Consider the following 5,557-nt stretch of genomic DNA (forward strand, 5'->3'; position numbering starts at 1 on the left):
AATTTAGTTCACACAAACATCCATCACAGTGGGTCCACTGTGATGGATGTTTGTGTGAACTAAATTGTCTTTTCTCTCCCCTGTTCTCCATGTCTCTCCCGATGTCGAAGCCCCAGGCGGGCGATGATAAGTCCCACGGCCATTTTAGGCCGTGCCGGGCGATTTACGGCCCCGCTCCCGGTCTAGAAGTCTCGAAGTTGGAGCCCCCGGCGGGCGCTGGAATGTCCCACGGCCATGAAGCCGTGCCGGGCGATGTATGACCCCGCTCCAGGTCGTTCCAACCCCGCGACACGGGCTGGAGAAGTCGCGTTGCGGGAGCTCCGGGAAGCGGTCTCTCTCTCCCCCCGGACCCGTGAGCTCCCGATGTCCCAGTCCACCGGACCTGCGGCTGCGTTGCTGGAGCCTCCGAGCCCTAGGAGTCGAGTCGCAGCAGCGAGTCACCACCGCTCCCCACGCTCCGAGGCCGGCCAGCCCCACGATGGTGAGTACTCCGCAGCTCCGCAGTCTCCCGAGCCCCCGGGTCGTTCAGGCTGGAGGCCGCTCCACGGTGCTAGGCCCCAACGACAACGGAGACCCGACAGGGAAAAGGTCGGGTCTCCCAGACAGGGAAGAGATTTAAACAGTTTCCCCCTGCCCCCCCCCCCACATATACACATTTAAACCAGTATTAAAAACACCAAACACTACATTTAACTAGACAAAAAATAAAAAAAGACAGACAGGCTGTAGGGGCCGCTGCAACGGGTGAGTCGCGCCACCAACACTACAAAATGAGAGATATAAACGATGATGTAGAGAGATATAGAGCAGATGAATGAAAGATATACAAAAAAGTAACTATGATAAAGGAAGCAGACCGTTGTTTGCTGGGTGAGAACGAGAAGCTGGTGCAACTTGGGTGGGGGAGGGATGGAGAGAGAGGGAATGCAGGGGTTACTTGAATTTAGAGAAATCAATATTCATACCACTGGAGAGAGTCGAGGGAGGAGGTATAAGGTCCCTTGACTCAGTCCAGAGACCCCGACAGTCCTGAAGAAGGGTTTCGGCCCGAAACGTCGCCTATTTCCTTCGCTCCATAGATGCTGCTGCACCCGCTGAGTTTCCCCAGCAATTTTGTGTACCCCGACAGTCCTTTCAGGTTAGGCAGAAGTTCACTTGCACCTCCTCCAACCTCATCTACTGTAGTTCATGATTTGGATTCTTAACATCGGCGAGACCAAACGTAGACTGGGCAGTCAGTTCGCTGAACACCTTCGCTCAGTCTACCTGGACTGACCTGATCTCCCGGTTGCCAATTCCCATTCCCATTCCCACACTGACCTTTCCGTCCTAGGCCTCCACCATTGTCAGAGTGACACAAAACGCAAATTGGAGGAACAGCATCTCATTTTTCACTTGGGCAGCATACAACCCAGTGGAATGAATATTGATGTCTCTAACTTGAAGTAACCACTGCATTCCATCTCTCTCCATCCCTCCCCCACCCAAGTCGCACCAGGTTTTCGTTCTCACCTGGCAGATCTTTCATTCATTTGTTCTATATCTCTCCACATCACAGTCGTTATCTAGTTTCTCTTTCCCTGACAAGTCTGAAGAAGGGTCTCAACCCTAAACGTTACCCATTCCTTCTCTCCAGACCTAATTCATCCTGACCTAATCAAGGTATTTGAAGGATATTGTATGATGGTGAGGTCAACCAGGAGAGAAACAGTTTCAATGTTAGAAGAAAGCCAGGATTGGTTGGAGTTAATTAAAATGGAATTGGAGTGAGAAAAGAATCCTCAAAGACGACTCTCCCCATAGCCGTCTTTCTGTGACACAAGACTTGTTCAACTGCAACTCATTGGTATGTTACCCTAAATTGTAAGAATTGTACTTTTGGAAATCCTTTGTAAACTATGATCTCCGTTAAAATTACTCTTCAGAATTAAACGTGCTTCATTTAAAAATATAACTGTGTTTATTCTGCTTCGTTAGTTGGAAGTAACTCCTCCTTGGTTGGGAGAGGGAACCCACCTCTCAAAACAGTGATATTGACAGCTGACCCCCCAGCAGAGACTATAGTGAAGTACATTAGTCTTTGAAATATAGGTTTATACAGTATAACCTCCATATAGTGAGAGTACATAGATACTTATAACAGACAAGTCTTGGCTTAAGTTTAGGGCTCGTGGACACGTAGACTTCATATCAACACACTATAACGCCATTTAAAAGACACTTGGACAGGTACATGCGTAGGAAGTCTTTAGAGTAAATGGGCCAAACGTGAGTAAATGGGATTGTTCCCATTCCCCTCCAAATGGGAGTAAATCCTATTCTGAAGAATCCTCTCCAACAGCTTCCCTACCACTGACGTGATGCTCTCGGCCCATAACTCGCTGCATTCTGACTACTTCCCTTCTTAAACAAAGGAACATCAGCTCCTTGTGGCTCTGAACATCATTAACTGTTTTCTAGTTCTCTGGGTCATCGTCTGTGGCTGGAGAAGAAACAAAGATATTCAGCAAGGCTTGCGCCGTCTCCTCTCTTGACTATCTCAAAAACCTGGGATAGATGCCATCAGGTCCAAGAGAGGCCTAAAATTATAAGAGGCTGATCTGTACCCCGCTGTTTACTTTGGCTCACAGTTCATGACTCAATAATGGTGATGGCAAACTTACTAACCAACCTGTCTACGTTTTTATCCAATTTGTTTGTATACTAGAATGTTGCCTGGGTTTCAACAACTAAGTTACAGAGAAAGGTTGAATAAGTTAGGTCTTTATTCTCTGGAGCGCAGAAGGTTAAGGGGGGACTTGATAGAGGTCTTTAAAATGATGAGAGGGATAGACAGAGTTGATGTGGATCAGCTTTTCCCTTTGAGAATAGGGAAGATTCAAACAAGAGGACATGACTTCAGAATTAAGGGACAGAAGTTTAGGGATAACATGAGGGGGAACTTCTTTACTCAGAGAGTGGTAGCGGTGTGGAATGAGCTTCCAGTGGAAGTGATGGCGGCAGGTTCGTTGGTATCATTTAAAAATAAATTGGATAGGCATATGGATGAGAAGGGAATGGAGGGTTATGGTATGAGTGCAGGCAGGTGGGACTAAGGGAAAAACTTGTTCGGCACGGACTTGTAGGGCCGAGATGGCCTGTTTCCGTGCTGTAATTGTTATATGGTTATATGGTTATAAATCACAAACTGCTGAGATCACAGCACAGATTCCTGTGGAATTCCACTGGTCACAGACCTCCAGCCTGAATATTGTCCTTCCAGCACAAGCCTCCATCTTCTATCATATGATCATATAACATAGGAGCAGCATGAGGCCATTACGCCCATTGGGTCTGCTCTGCCATTCAATCATTTCCCTTTCCTCCTGTCTCCCTCACCCCCAATCTCTCCCTCTTCCCCAGTCTCTCCCTCCCCAAACCCCCTCCCTCCCCTGCCCCCTGTCCACCAGTACTCACGGGGCTGCTCCTACTACCCCCAGTAGGAGGAACAGGACACCAGCCACCATCTCTCTCCTGTCCATCTCAGTCTTCCACCGACTGCGAGTGTGACTCCCGACTGATCTTTAAATCAGCAAAAGAAGGTCACAGAGTGAGTTTCACCATCATTTGCTGATAAACATGTTGACACAGAGAGGTTCCAGTGAACTGCGGGACACAAGCAGAGAGAGAAGGGAGGGTGGGGGGTCAGGTAGGGGAATAAAGGAATGATAGTTGGTATTGGTTTCATATTTTCACGTAAACAAACATACAGTGAAAAACATTATACACAAGGAACTGCAGTTCCTGAAAAGGGCACAAAGTGCTGGAGTAACTCAGCGGCTCAGGCAGCATCTCTGGAGAGCATGGATAGGTGATGTTTCAGGCTGGGACCCCTTTTCAGACCAATTGTGGTGGGCAGGGAGGGTTAGAGATCAAGAAAAGGGAAGGGGACGAGACCAAGCCATAGTTTCTGAAGATGGAGTTTCATGGTGGATAGAGCTGAGAAATAATAAGGGCAAAACGACCGTAATGGGAGTTATTTACAGGCCCCCAAACAGTAGCCAGGATATAGTTACACAAGGATTTGATTATAGGAGCAGGGAGGTTCTATTGCAGTTGTACAGTGTCTTGGTGAGACCACACCTGGAGTATTGTGTACAGTTTTGGTCTCCTAATCTGAGGAAAGACATTCTTGCCATAGAGGGAGTACAGAGAAGGTTCACCAGACTGATTCCTGGGATGTCAGGACTTTCATATGAGGAAAGACTGGATAGACTCGGCTTGTACTCGCTAGAATTTAGGAGATTGAGGGGGGATTTTCTAGAAACTTACAAAATTCATCAGGGGTTGGACAGGCTAGATGCAGGAAGATTGTTCCCGATGTTGGGGAAGTACAGAACAAGGGGTCACAGTTTAAGAATAGAGTGGAAATCCTTTAGGACCGAGATGAGAAAAACATTTTTTACACAGAGAGTGGTGAATCTCTGGAACTCTCTGCCACAGAAGGTAGTTGAGGCCAGTTCATTGGCTATATTTAAGAGGGAGTTAGATGTGGCCCTTGTGGCTAAAGGGATCAGGGGGTATGGAGAGAAGGCAGGTACGAGATACTGAGTTGGATGATCAGCCATGATCATATTGAATGGCGGTGCAGGCTCGAAGGGCCGAATGGCCTACTCCTGCACCTATTTTCTATGTTTCTATCATGATATAAAATTGGCATGTAAAAAAGGAATGGCATCCTCCTTGGCTTGTCCAGATACTACTGATGAAAGTCATAGATCAGGGAGGTGTCCATGATGCCATGGGCAGGAATGCAGCTCCTCTGCTCTGGACCACAGCCCCCCCAGTCAAACAGATAGTGGATCCCTCTGCCACACTGTCGGGACTTCAGCAGTTGCTTCACCGTGTACACCAGACAACCGTCAATGATGCGGGGTGGCGGAGGGGAGGAAGACAGGTAGCTGGAGGACACAGGCTTTACCCGGGATACAGGGCCAGATTTAGAAGAAGAGCTGTTCCACTTTAAGTTGCCAAATGACAGTGTAGGTGGTCATTTAAGATGACTTGCATGACACGTGCGATAATGTGCTCGGATCAAGTGCGTAGTTACCAGTCTGAATTATGCTCAATGAAGCATCCACATTTTATTTCTGCTTCAAATAAAGTCACAAACTAAACATATTCACCAATCAAGACATGATATATACCACAAAGACATGCAGCAAAATTATAATACAGTATCTCAACTCTTTTTACATATTGCAATTAATGCAATTTTTATTATTTCTTTCCACTTCTAAACAAAAATGTGGTTGGATTTTACTTCGGAGTCACGTGAGTGACTACGTGAAGAACCCGCTCAGTGCGCAGGCGCGGCATTACGCCAGCAGTGCAACAGCGGCTGCCACGGGAGTAGGCTCTCCCGTTACAGAATGAACCGGACCGTCAGGTGAGTACCCTGAGGTCGGTTTTTCTTTTACAGGTGAGCCTTTTTCTGCTTGTGTTTTTTACAGGCAGAGAAAAAGGCTCTGGAACAAAACTGTCCCCCGTTTTCCCGTTGGGGAGGGGGGCAGCAACA

The sequence above is a fragment of the Amblyraja radiata genome, chromosome 38, assembly GCF_010909765.2.
Source record: "Amblyraja radiata isolate CabotCenter1 chromosome 38, sAmbRad1.1.pri, whole genome shotgun sequence".
Taxonomy (NCBI): Eukaryota; Metazoa; Chordata; class Chondrichthyes; order Rajiformes; family Rajidae; genus Amblyraja; species Amblyraja radiata.